Raw genomic sequence first — 15148 nt, 5'->3', positions numbered from 1 at the left:
CAGCTCCTGGTCGCCTGGCTAGCTTATGCCCCGAAATAACAACACACAAACTGTATTCTTTTAAACACTGCTTGGCCCATTAGTTCCAGCCTCTTATTGGCTAGCTCTTACATATTGATCTAACCCATTTCTAATATTCTGTGTGGCACCACTAGGTGCGCTTACCGGGAAAGATTCAGCATGTCTGACCTGGCGGCTTGCTTCATCGCATCTGGCCGGGAGAGGGGAACATGGCCTCTGAGCTCACTTCCTCTTCCTCCCAGCATTCTGTTCTGTTTACTCCTCCCACCTATGTTTTAACCTATCAGGGCCAGGCAGTTTCTTTATTTAACCAATGACCTTACTCCAGCATGGTTCAAAGATTAAAAGCATTGACTGCTCTTCCATAGGTCACAAGCCACCTGGTGGTTCACCACTATCTGTAATGTAATCAAAATATTAGTGAATCTTCTGCTGTGCTTCCTGCATTTTTACAATTTTATTTGCCATCACTGGTTTTTAAATTATGTGTGATCTAAAGAAATCACTGCAAAGTTGCAAGCCTCAAACTGACTTTTAAGGTCCTCAGTCTTTCAGAATGACCATAATTAAAAAGTAAAGTTCCAAAATATCTGAAGTGTTCAGTAGAAATTCCCTATAAAACACTTTTTTAAAACTCGAATAATAAGTAAATCATTGTAATAAAATACCCTGGCAATATATACAGAGTAGACTTGTGGTTTCTATAGGAAAAACATTTTTTTATTTATTCATCTCTCATACATCACAAATGTATTCTCCCTCCCTCAATTCCTCCCAGTTCTCCTTTCACTTTCCCTCTTCCACAGATCCATTCCTTTCAGAAGAGAACAGGAGTCCCAGGGATAACAGTTAAGGACTGAATGCAGTTGTTTTCCAATAAACCCAGGAATTAACTTGCTGAAGTGCCCTACTGCGGCCACAAGGTGGCAGAAGAACAATGTAATAGTTTCTTTTTAAGGAAACTAGCCATCTTATTTTTTACCAAATGTTACAGAAGTTTCATTATAATTATTCTTAAATCTTAACATCACAGTCCATCACTTCTACTCCTTCACATTCTACATATAAATTACAACATTGGTAAACAATAAAAATCCAAACGACACTGTATAGGGTTATTAAAGCTTCATATATATACACACAAATGCATATGTATATTTAAAAATCTATTTTTATTTATACTATAAAGAGTCATAGTGTTAATATTATCAATATGCCTGGAATACTTTGTTTCAATATAATAATTTAATAGAGTTGACATTTTCATCAGTATTCTCCAAGAAGGTGCCATGAAAGAAATGAACTCAAGTGGAATGATTGAAAATTGACATCTATGATCTATGAGGAAGATTTCAAGATCTCCTGGTCTAAATCATGGACATTATCTTTCAAGGAAGAATCTCAAGGCTCTGAAAAAATGCCCCCGGTCAGATGTAATAGCAGGAGGCATATTTTTTGCCATCTACATTAGTCTGGTGATAATCATGAAACACACATGGTTTTAAGAATTTATGTTGGCTGTGCTCTGTCCTTGTATTAAAGACTTAGTTTCATGTGGTAATATTCACTTCTATTCATCTACCCTGGTTTCAATATCTGTGGCACTTTCCGTTATCAAGTGGAAATCCTAAGACCACGAGGTGATTTTCAAGGAAACATCATTTTCAAAAGGTAATTAAAGACAAAATTAAGTAAGTTAAATTATAGTAGGTGGGCTAAATGCCCTTATAAAGAGATTACAATGTCATATGACTGTGGTGGTACACACCTTTAATGTCAACACCAGGATGCAGGGTGAAGAGGCAAGAGGACTATATGATCTATGTTACCCGGGATGTATACAATAAGACCTCATCTCAAAGCAGACAGAAAGCAAGATGGCAGTGTATGTTTCTTGATCATTCCGTGAAAGGAAACAGAAATCACAATTACACTCTGGTCAGATATGAAATGTGGAAGTTCCTTGATCTTAAAGGCCCATCTTTAGAAATGTAAAATTGAAATATTTAAAAACTACCCAGGTTATACTATTAAGTGAGAGAAATCCACACAAAGAAGGAAAACATCCAATTTTTGATATACCATATATGCAAGCTCACAATTTGCTTTACTCCCTCCTTAGTCCCATCATGTAGCTAAGAGAATTTCCTCAAAGAAAAACTATTTCATCTTGTAATAAACTCAATAAAACTCAGCATGGTCGAACCATTACATTCTAAAGAGAGGTGCAACATTCCATCCTACAGGAAAGCTCATCAAAATTCATGAAGCATATACATATATTCATGTTCTAAAAATTAATTAAAAAGCAGCTATGAATTTGAAAGAAAGCAATGGGTGTTTGTGAAATGGTTTGGAGGGAAAAGAAGAAGGAAATGCTATTATTATTATTATATTTTTGGGTTCGTAAGTCAATGTTTATTATCCAAATTTTTCATAAACTAATTGATCTCTAATAGTAACAACATTTGTGGTGTTTCATACCCTAGAACTTAATATTCTTGAATAAATAAGTATTGGAGGTGGCCTGTAGTACAGTTATCCAGGATTAAAAATTACACGAGACTGATGATATGCTACTCAAAATATACAAAGAACTCAAGAAATTGGTCATCAAAAGAACAAATAATCCAATAAAAATTGGAGTACAGACCTAAACAGAGAACTCTCAACAGAGGAATCTAAAATGGCTGAAAGACACTTAAGGAAATGCTTGACATCCTTAGCCATCAGAGGAATACAAACCAAAACAACTCTGAGATTTCATTTTACACATGTAAGAATGGCCAAGGTCAAAAACGCTGCTGACAGCTTTTGCTGGAGAAGATGTGGGGTAAAGGGAAAATTCCCCCACTGCTGGTAAGAGTGAAAACTGCTACAGCCCCTTAGAATATCAGTATGGTGATTTCTCAGAAAATTAGGAAACAACCTTCCTCAAGACCCAGTAATACCACTTTTGGGTACATACCCAATGGATGCTCAATCATACCACAGAGACATGTGTTCAACTATGTTCATAGCAGCATTGTTTGTCATAGTCAGAACCTGGAAACAACCTAAATGCCCCTTGACCAAAAAATGGATAAAGAAAATGTGGTACATTTACACAATGGAGTACTATACAGCAGAAAAAAATGCAGGCAAATGGATGGATCTAGAAAACATCATATTGAGTGAGGTAACCCAGACAAATATGTACTCACTCATAAAAACAAAGAAAACCAACCTACAATTCACAATCCCAGAGGACCTAGACAACAATAAGGACCTACAAGATACATACATGGATCTAATCTACATAGGAAGTAGAAAAAGACAAGAAATCCTGAGCAATTGTGAGCATGGAGACAATGATAGAGGACAGAAGGATGGGGAGCTCAATAAAATTAATAAAATTTTCAAAAATTAAATGATAGCCGTATTTTGCTAATAAAAATAAAATTGACATTATAATCAAATGAGCCTACTAGAGGCCAATTCCCAATTTTAAGAGAAAACAAACTATCTTTTTTTCATTTTACATATCAATCCCTGTTTACACTCTCTCCCCTCTTCCCATCCCCTTCACCTAACTTCCCACCATACCCCCTATCTACTCCTCAGAGTTGGTAAGGAACATTGCTTTGGGGAAGATTCAAAGCCCTCCCTACTATATCTAGGCTGAGCAAGGTATCCATCCAAAGAGAATAGGTACCTCCCCCCAAAGAATACAAGCAGTAGGGATAAATTCTGGTGTCACTGCCAGTGTCCCCACAGTCTGCTGCAGTCATACAACTGTCACCCATATTCAGAACTCTGGTCTAGTTTGGTCCCATTCTAGTTCCTTTCCTCTCAGGTCAGTTGGTTAGCTCCCATTAACTTCATGATGGTCTTGATCTCTTTGCTCATATCTTTACTTTTCCAAGTCTTGAACTGGACTTTGGGAGCTCAGCCCAGTACTCCACTGTGGATCTCTGCCTCTGTTTCCATCAGGTGCTGGATGAAAGTTTTATGATTATATTTAAGATAGTCATCAACCTGACTACAGAGCAAGGACAATTTGGGCACTCTCTCCTCTTTTGTTGAGGGTCTTAGTTGTAGTCATCCTTGTGGATTCCTTGGAATTTCTTTAGTATCAGGTTTCTTGCTAGACCCGTAATGGTTCCCTCAATCAAAATATCTCTTTCCTTTCTTTCATCTCTGTCTTCCTCCATCTTGACTATCTGGATCCCTGAAGTTATCCTCCCCCTCTCCTTATCCCCTTCTGCCCTCCCTTTTCTACCACCCTCATGCTCCAATATTTTCAGGTGATCTTGTCTATTTACTATTTCCAGGTAGGTGTATATATGTTTTTCATAGGATTAACCTTGTTACTTAGCCTCTCTAGGGTCATAGACTATAGAAGTTTGGATTTATACCAGAAATAGAGGAGTGTTCCCCTTACTTCTCATCCTTTCCAGCATAAACTGCCATTAGTGTTTTTTGATCTTAGTTATTCTGACTGGTGCACAATGGGATTTCAGAATCATTTTGGTTTGCATTTCCCTGATGGCTAAGGATGTTGGGCATTTCCTGATGTGTCTTTCCATCATTGGAGATTCCTCTGTTGAGATTTATCTGTTTCGTTCTGTACCCCAATTTTAATTGGGTTATTTGGAATTTTGATGTCTAATTTCTTGAGTTATTTATATATTTTGGATATCAGTCCTCTATCTGATGTGGGGATGGGTAATGATATTTTCCCATTCAGTAGCTGCCTTTTTGTCTTATTGACTGTGTCTTTTGCTTCCCAGAAGCTTCTTAGGTTCAGAAATTTCCATTTGTTTATTATTGTTCTCAATGTCTATGTTACTGGTGTTATATTTAGGAATTTGTTTCCTGTGTCCATACATTGAAGGCTACTTCCTACTTTCTCTTCTATCAGGGTCAGTGTGGTCAGATTTATATATAGGTCTGTAATCCATTTGGACTTGAGTTTTGTGCATGATGATAGATATGGGTTTATATCCGTTTCTCTACATGTTGACATCCAGTTATGCCAGCATCATTTGTTGAAGATGCTTTCTTTTTTTCCATTGTATAATTTTAGATTCTTTGTCAAAAATCAGGTGTTCATGGCTGTGTGGAATAATATTTTGGTCTTTGATTCAATTCCATTGGTCAACATCTGTTTTTATGCCAATAACACGCTGTTTTCATTATTGTAGATCTAAAATAGAGCCTGATGTCAGGGATGGTGATGCCTCTGGAATTTCTTTTATTATACAGGATTGTTTTGGCTGTTCTAGTTTTTTTTTTTTGTTTGTTTTTCATGTGAATTTGATTATTGTTCTTTCAAGATCTGTGAAGAATTGTTTTGGAATTTTAGTGAGGATTGCATTGAATCTATAGATTGCTTTTGGTAGGATTGCCATTTTTATTATTTTGATTCTACTTATACAAGAGCATGGGAGATCTTTCTATTTTTTGGTATCTTCTTCAGTTTCTTTTTAAAATATGTAAAGTTCTTGTTAAACAGGTCTTTCATTTCTTTAGTTAGTGTTACCTCAAGATATTTTATGTTATTTGTGACTAATAAGATCAGAAATGAAAATGGGGACATAACCACAGACACAGAGGAAATTCAGAGAATCATTAGATCTTACTACAAAAGCCTGTATGCCACAAAACTGGAAAATGTAAAAGAAATGCATATCTTTTTTAGATAAGTACCATATACCAAACTTAAATCAGGACAAGGTGAACAATCTAAATAGACCTGTTAGTCGTGAAGAATTAGAAGCTGTTATCAAAGACCTCCCTACCAAAAAAAAAAAAAAAAGCCCTGGACCAGATAGTTTCAATACAGAATTTCTGATCTTATTAATTTGCATGTTCTCTCTCTGCTGTTTGATTAGTTTGGATAGGGGTTTATCAATCTTGTTGATTTTCTCCAAGAACCAGCTTTTTGTTTCATTGATTCTTTGGATTGTTTTCTGTGTTTCTATTTTGTTGATTTCAGCCCTCAGTTTGATTATTTCCAGTCTTCTATTCCTTCTAGCTGAGTCTGCTTCCTTTTTTTTCTAGAGCTTTCAGGTGGGGTGTTAAGTCTCCAATGTGTGCCTTCTCTGTTTTCTTTAAGTGGGCACTTAGTGTTATGAACGTTCCTCTTAGCACTGCTTTCATAGTGTCCCATAGGTTTGAGTATGTTGTGTCTTCATTTTCATTGAATTCAAGGAAGACTTTAATTTCTTTCTTTATTTCTTCCTTGATCCAGGTGTGGTTCAGTAGTTGACTGTTCAGTTTCCATGAGTTTGTAGGCTTTCTGGGGGTAGCATTGTTGTTGAATTCTAACTTTAATCCATGGTGATCCTATAAGACACAGGTGGTTTCTAATATTTTTTTTGTAACTTTGGAAGTTTGCTTTGTTACTGAGTATGTGGTCAATTTTCGAGAAGGTTCCATGAGCTGTAGAGAAAAAGGTGTAGAAGGATCTGCAGGCTGCATTCCACCCAGCTCCTGCCCGCCTGGCTAGCTTATGCCCCAAAATAACGACACACAGACTGTATTCATATAAACACTGTTTGGCCCATTTCTATTAATGTGTAGAGCAGCATGAGGTGAGCTTATCAGGAAGATTCTAGCCTATGTCCATCCTGGGTCGGAGCTTCATTGCATATGCCTCAGAGAGGAGAGCTATGCAGTCTGAGCTCACTTCCTCTTCCTCCCAGCATTCTGTTCTGTTTACTCCACCCACCTATTTTCTAACCTATCAGGCCAAGCCGTTTCTTTATTAATTAACCAATGACCTCCCTCCATCATTTCCCCTTTTTTGTTGTTTAAACAAAAAAATGAAGGCTTTAACTTTAACGTAGTAAAATTACATATAACAAAACCGCTATCAAGTAAGAATTACAGTTAGAATATCTATATCTATTTTATCTTTTATCATAACAAAGGAAAACAACTATAACTAACCATTATTCAACTTCATTAAAGACTCCAGAAGGATATAATATTACCTAAGTAAATGAGAAGTAAGAAACTTACAAAACTCTAGAAATGACAGAGACATCTCGCTTCCTGGACAGTCACCCAAAGTTCCTCTGTACCATTGGGGTGTCCATCTTCAGCCTACAGGCCCATAGTTTCCAGCAGACATTTCCATAAAGCAGGAAATTCCAGAGACAGTTCAGTCACTTTCTGCTGTGTCCTGCAAAATGTCTCTCAGACTCTTTCATGAATCAGGAACTCCGAAAGACAATCTCACCTTTAGGCAATTTCAGCAGTCCTCTCTCTGTGGGTTCTCTGTGTCCAGTTTATGCAACAGTCCAGGCAAGAGCTGTTTCTTGCCCAAATGGCTATCAAACTCCATAAGTTGCCTCTTCGATGTCCATCTCCTTCTTGAATTAGATTGGTGCTGCCAGGAGCAGACGTGTCTCATTGTCATGAAAAATCCTGTTATTCAAACATTAAATGTCGTATTGTATAGTCTTTGAAAGATATGAAGAATGTCTATCTAAAGTATATCTATGTATATCTAGAAAATCTAACTATCATAACTACAAGCTTGACTATTATTAATGATTATCCATTAACAACCTATATACATTACATTTTCACAAGAACTACACAATCACAATACCTTAATTAATATCAGAAAAACATATACATATAACAAGATTGACCTTTAATTTACATCATAGTCAAATCCATACCAATGCACATTATTAATATCTCTATCAAATTCCCCTTTAAATGTAAAAGAACATTTATAAACAATATTTGTGAACATGGGCACAGTTTATTTTCTCCAAACTGCTTCCTGCTCAATGAGGGTGCAGTTATTCAGGTCTTTCATGGTATAACCTGTGTGCTAGATTCATCTCAGTAAGCACTTGAGTGAAGTAATTTTTTGAAGGTGTTCACAGCAACCCTTAATGAGGTCGTGGTCCATTATACCATATTGGGATAGAGGAAATCCACAGGGTCTCATCCTCTGTAAAAACAAAAGAAGAAACTCCTTTCCAAAGTATCATGTCCTTAGATCCAGATTTTAAAGTCATGGTATTTTCAAAATATCTATATTGGATTAGTTCAGTAGCTTTAAAAAACAAATATCTTTTAGCAGCTGTTGTTCCTTCCTCAGCATTCAAACAATTCAAAGAGAGCATAATAGCATACAGTATCAAAATTCTCTGTGTATTTTCCATCTTTGTGTGGCTTTATTTTAACTCTATTTTGTTTATTTTTACTTTTCTTTTTTGAGTCATGTTCTCTGTATATCTTTGTCCTGGAATAACTCTGTAGACCAGGCTGTCCTTGAACTCTCAGAGATCCATCTATCTCTGCCTCACAGGCACTGGAATTAAAGTTGTGTCCTATAACACCTTGAAGTCACAGAGGTCAATCTCCCTCTGCCTCCCAAATGTTAGGATTAAAGGTATATACTACCACACCCAACTACTCTCTTTTTTTTTTTTACTTTAATAACTTTAACTTTTAGCCTGCATATATTTTTTTAACACATTGTAAATCATTTAAAGGTTTTTTTTTTGGTTTGTTTTTCAATCTCTCTTTACTGTATATCTTTCTTTTTCTGACCATACGAGCCTTTAAATTACGAGCAATATGTGTAGGATTAAAGCTGTGGCTTTGCTGGCTAGATCCAGCCCATTCCTTAGCTTTCCAGCCTCATGGCGGAGGTAGCAGCTGTAGCCATTTTTATTGCCACAACTATATGGCGTTTCAAGGTCCTTGCCAGCAAACAAGCTACAACACTCAAATCCTCTCTCTGTAGCTGACCTCTTGCCTCAAAGTATCAGAGTTTGCCCTGGCAGGATGGCCCACAAAGCCGGCATTTTAAAACAACTCAGGTTTTTTTCCTGCTACTGCTGGAAACAAACAAGCATTCAGTCGGCTTTTATCAACACCATTTAAGTGTTTCATGGCACGACCTCTTAAGAGCTGCAGGGTTTTGCAGCTAAGGGTGAGTCAGGAAGCCTCTCTTAGATGAGAGTGCTTGCTTGCCTCTAACAAGCAGAGCAGACCCAAGAAATTGCTGCTACCAAGAAAACATGCTTTACTCTATTCTTTCCCAAGCCTTCTCAGGCTTTTTGTGGATGTAGTTATCAATGTGGGCACCATTCTGTAGAAGGAGCTGCGGGCTGTGTTCCACCCAACTCCCGGCCGCCTGGCTAGCTTATGCCACACAAACTGTATTCATATAAACACTGCTTGGCCCATTTCTATTAATGTGTGTAGCACCATGAGGTGCACTTACCAGGAAGATTCTAGCCTATGTCCATCCTGGGTCGGAGCTTCATTGCCTATGCCTCAGAGAGGAGAGCTATGCAGTCTTAGCTCACTTCCTCTTCCTCCCAGCATTCTGTTCAGTTTACTCCATCCACCTACGTTCTAATCTATTCGGCCAAGCCGTTTCTTTATTAATTAACCAATGACCTTCCTCCATCAAGAAGGTATATTCTTTCCTATTTGGGTAAAATGTTCTATAGATGTCTGGTAAGTCCATTTGATTCATTACCTCCATTAATTTTCTTATTTCTCTGTTAGGTTTCTGTCTGATTGACCTTTCCTTTGGTGAGAGAGGAGTGTTGAAGTTTCCTACTGTTAGTGTGTGTATGGTTTGATGACTGCCTTGAGTTTTAGCAATGTTTCTTTTACATAAGTGTGTGCTTTTATATTAGGGGATTAGATATTCAGGATCGAGACTTCATCCTGAGGAATTGTTCCTGTTATGAGTATAAAATGTCCCTCTCCATTTCTTCTGATTGATTTAAGTTTGAAGTCAACTTTGTTAGAAATTAATATGGCCACACCTGCTTGTTTCTTAGGTCCATTTGCTTGATAAGCCTTTTCCCATGCCTTTACTCTGAGTGGATGCCTGTCTTTGTGGTTGATGTGTGTTCCTTGTAAACAGCAGAATGTTGGATCCTGTTTCTGTATCTAATTTCTTACCATGTGCCTTTTTATAAGTGAGTTGAGTCCATTGATATTAAGTGATATTAATAACCAGTGGATTTTAATTCTGGTCATTTTTTTGGTTGTAGAGTTTGTGTGTTTCCTTTCTATGAGTTGTGCTGGTGAAGGATCACTAGATGTCTGAGTTATTGTGGGCATTGTTGGACTCCTTGGTTTGTGATTTTCCTTCTATTACTTTCTGTAAGGCTGGATTTGTGGCTACATATTGTTTAAACTTGTTTTTATCCTGGAAAATTTTGTTTTCTCCATTTATAGTGAATGAAAGCTTGGCTGGGTATAGTAGTCTGGGCTTGTATCCATGGTCTCTTAGTTTCTTCTGTAGATCTATCCAGGACCTTCTGGCTTTCATGGTTTCCATAGAGAAGTCAGGTGTAAGTCAGATAGGTTTACTTTTATAAATAACTTGACCTTTTTCCTTTGCAGCTCTTAATATTCTTTATTTATTCTGTATGTTTTGATTATTATATGAAGAGGGGATTTTTTTGATCCAGTCTATTTGGTATTCTGTATGCTTCTTGAACCTTCATAGGATATCTTTCTTTACATTGGGAAAGTTTTCTTCTATAATTTTATGAAATATATTTTCTGGGCCGTTGAGCTGTACTTCTCCATCTTCTACCACTATTATTCTTAGGTTTGGTCTTTTTACTGTGTCCCAGATTTTGTGAATGTTTTGTGATGAGTGTTTGTTGTATTTGCTGTTTTCTTTGATCAGTGCGTTTATTTTCTCTATGGTATCTTCAGAATCTGAGATTCTTTCTTCTATCTCTTGTATTCTGTTGGTTATGCTTGTTTCTGTAGTCTCTATTTGTTTACCTAGATTTTCCATATCCAGCCTGTCCTCAGTTTGTATTTTCTTCCTTGCCTCCATTTCAGTTTTCAAGTCTTGAACTGTTTCCACTATCTGTTTGGTTGTTTTTCCTTGGTTTCCTAGGATATCATTTATGGATTTACTCAGTTCTTCAAGTTTTTTTCTTATTCTTCTCATGCATTTTTAAGGGAGTTTTTTCACCTCCTGTTTAAGGGCCTCTATCACTTTCATAAAGTCATTTTTTTTTCTACTTCTTCTTGATTAAGGTGTTCATGTCCTCCTGTTGTGAGGTCGCTGTGTTCTGGTGGTTTCATGTTGTTTTTCAGATTGTTGGGTGAATTCTTTCATTGGTGCCTGGCCATCTCTTCCTCTGAATGTTCCCCTATGGATCTTCTTTTACAGGATCAGGCAGATCTCCTTGCCCACTGATGGATCTTCTGGTACCAAGATAAGGTCTCCTTGCTGGTCAGGTAGCTCACAAACAAAAGGCCTACCTTGCTTGTTGCAGGCAGGCTATTGAGACAAAGGGACTTCTGCCCAGCTGGTTGCACTCAAAACTCGGTCCAAGCACCCAAACAGGCTGAGCTGGGTGATGTTATTGGCCCCAAGAAGGGAGGTAGGCAGAAAAGATGAGTTTTCTGGATGCAAGCTGGGTGGGGTAGGAAGAGAGAGGCAGTAGCCAGGGATTATATCCCCTGCAGGAAGACCATGAAGTATAGGGGGATGAGGAGTGTCAGTGCTCCATGTCCCAGGCTGTTGTCGTGGGTCAGGAACTTACTCACCCCACTGATGGCTCTTCTGGCACTGAGATCAGGTCTCCTTGCTGGCCAGGTAGCTTGCAAACAAAAGGCTTACTTTGTTTGCTGCAGGCAGGCTATTGAGGCAAAGGGACTCCTGCCTGCCCAGTTGCCCTCATGGCTCAGTCCTAGCAACAAAAATACATATTCTTAATGTGATGTTCTCCTCTGATAGCTTCTCAGAGTTCCCACTCTCTCCTCTTCCCAGACCTCATGAATCAATACTTTAAAAAACTTATTTGTATGAAACTTAAAGTTACTCCAAAGGATTAAGGAGTTGACTCTGCAGTTAAGAATACTTATTGCTCTTGCAAACAACCATGATAAGTTCTAGCTAACTGTGTGTAACTCCAGTTCCAGAGGATTTGATGCCCTCTTCTGGCCTCTGAGGATACCACATGCACATGGTAGATGAACATGTTTGCAATCAAAAGCACCCACACACATATAATAAAAAAATACATAATTTTAAAAACTTATTCAATACATTTCCTGGAGAGGGGCTGACAAAATAAAACAATGAACATAAAAGAGTTGGACTAAAGCTATAGCTCAGTTGGGACAACTCTTGTTTTGTATATATGAAGTACTGGGTGATAAATGTAGTGACAAAATACATATAATAGTTTTTGTATAATGTTTTTTTTCTAAAAGAACCATAGGTCTGTAATTATAGTGAAGACAATGTTTTTTTTCCCAGTTCAGAACTCATCCTTTATCATTTTTCTTGGTTATAGCAATATTGGTTTTCTCATTGCTATGACAATACCTGACAGAAAGCAGTTTAAGAACAGAAGGCTTTACTTTGGCTCACAGTTTGAGAATATGCTTCCTAAAGGTAGGGAAGTCATAGTGCATGGAGCTTGAGGCAGCTCCTTTCTATTAGGTTATATTACATTATATTGTTATACAATATTATATCATATAATTATTATATTATAAATTTCCAATTTATTCAGACTGGTTCTTAAACCATAGAATATGTACTGGCCACACAGAAGGTTTTTTTTTTTTTTCTACTTCAGTCATTTCTGGAAATGTCCTCATAGGCAAATAATGATATTTTTATCCTAAATGATTCTAAACACAGATAACTTTGTTTGTATTTACATTTTGCCTTTGTATATTGAAAATATGCTGTGTTTATGTCCTTTCCATTCGAAATGTATTATCTAAAGTTATACATATAGTCCTGCTTTTTTCTCATGTTATAGGAATCACATGATTATTACTTTGTGGTTTACAAAATTTGGCTTTAATTTTGTGTCTAGCAGTATCTGAGTACAGAAATTTGTGCTATCTCCCTCAGGGTTTCTGTTTGCTGGTAACCATTGTGATATTAATTTCTCATTTGAGAAATACTTATGCTTTTCTGAGAGCATCAGTTTAGCCTGAAAGGCCACAGAGGCTAGTGTCCTAATTGCATATAGCAGGAATGTCCTCCTCACACCATTACAAATCCCAGTGGGGATTAACAACGTTCTACTTTTATCTTCTTGTGCCTTTGTCAGTAAAGTTTTGGTATTACTCAATTTCAGTTTCACAGAGTTCTGCCATTCAGATCCAATACTCATAATGTAGTAGTTTAAAAACAGTGTGCCAATCTCTAACTTTCACCTCTGTTTCTGACCGCTAGAAGTGCCTCTTATTTTTTCCAATGCCAGCTGTAAGTTTTAGAAAGAAGTGTGTCTCCATTCTAGTTTCTCTTCTTATAGTTTACATTATTTTTTTTGTAGAAGATTTGCCAAGTTACCTAATACATATGCTCAGAGGAAAATTAGTAAGACTTTCTTCACAGTTATTCTCAGAATATGACAATCTCAACAGGATTAATTAGAAAATAAAATATTATTTAAAAGGGAAACTTTTGCCTTACTCCATCTTCTTCTTAAATATGAGTCTACTGACAGGGCTAACAATTCAAGAAATTATTCTAATGAATGCCTTAAATTCAAAGAAGTGAATCATGACATATAAATCGACATAGAAGTGTAAAGAAGGCAGAAAATTCTACCTTCATTTCCCCCATTGAGACCAATTTATAACATCCCCAAAGTATCCTGTTTCAATGTGTCTCATGCATGCATTAAGTAGGAGATAGTTGTGCTGAATCTCAATATGGTAAAGAAAGAAAATAATTTAAGATAGTTACATCTCTACAATAGTATTTAAATATCAGGAGCAAGAAGCACAGAAACTATTTCTAATAAATCCTCAGAGTGGTAATGAGGTACAGAATGCACTACCTCTAAATATCCTGGCCTTTGAAAGAAGTACAGAAGCAATATCTGTTTGATCTCTCACCTCCTTTTCAAACATGTCATAAGATGGTCACTTAAGACAACCTTTCATATACCCTGATGAAAGTAACATACTTGGGACAGAAGATACCAGAACACACAGAAGAATATGAACAAATAATCTCATATCCATCTAGTTTATTTCCAATTACTCATACTTATCCCCACCTACCTCTTTCTGCTGCAGTAAGGTGTATAGCTAGCAACTACCTGCCTACTGGTTTGTGGCCTCATAGACTATTTACCTGGATGCAGAAGCCCTTCCGGCTCCTTCCTCTCTGCTTCCCCCTGGGCCGTTTGCTGTTCGGTTTGCTTTGGATCTGATCTTCATCCATCATTCAAGCAGAGAATCCTGACTTTGTAAGTTTTACCTTTTAATAATTATCAGTCTATTTCTTATTTCTGAACTAGTATGGGATTCCTTTTTTTATAAGTGTCTGATCTCTCTGCCTTCACTTGGTGCCATGTGGGTTTGAACCTCTCACCCAGGCTGGAGGTTGAGTCCTCCCCCTGCCCAGACAGATTTGCTTTTGCCTGAACAGTATTTTTTTTTTTATAACATACCTGTCCCAAGGGAGTTTTTAGTGTGAGAGCACCAGTTTATTTCAAGGATGTGTTGATCTCGCAATGTAAGCCAGGAGATGTGCTGCATTGCGAAAGGGGTTTTGCTTATGTTTCCACGGGAGATGATAAATTGTGGATACCATCAAAATTAATAAAGTTTGGTTTTAAGAGAAGAAACCTCTTGGAAAGGAAAAATGGCAGCTCATCCACAATGATGATAATCATACAGGTGGTAAGAAAAACATATAGGGTGGGGGCAGGGTTCTGTTCTTATCTCTGCAGGAAAACACTCATCTTCAAAAAATTCAAGGGACCCTGGATGTTTCAATACTGACAGATGGAAACAATTACTACCCAATAAGGATCAACAAGTAAATCAAATATGTTCCCTAACTAAAAACGTTTTATTTATAGATAGATATAGATATAGATATAGATAGAGAGAGACAGAGATACAGAGAGACAGAGAGACAGACAGAGACAGAGAGACAGAGAGAGCTGATTTTGGAGTTGGACACAGGCTCAGTCCCTCTCTAATTACAAGCCTGTTTTTAAGAGAAAAACCCAGAGTTTTTGTCTCATGTCAAAAGCCATGATATGGGACAGAAGGAAAAATGAATTTAGAAAACATCTTTACTTTTCTTCATATCTATTTTTGTCTTCATCATGCCTTTCATTGAATATATATATATATA

Source organism: Alexandromys fortis, unplaced genomic scaffold (genome assembly GCF_014885135.2).
Source record: "Alexandromys fortis isolate MF-2015 unplaced genomic scaffold, M_Fortis_MF-2015_v1.1 scaffold_95, whole genome shotgun sequence".
NCBI classification, from domain to species: domain Eukaryota; kingdom Metazoa; phylum Chordata; class Mammalia; order Rodentia; family Cricetidae; genus Alexandromys; species Alexandromys fortis.
Note: the sequence above shows the minus strand (reverse complement) of the source record.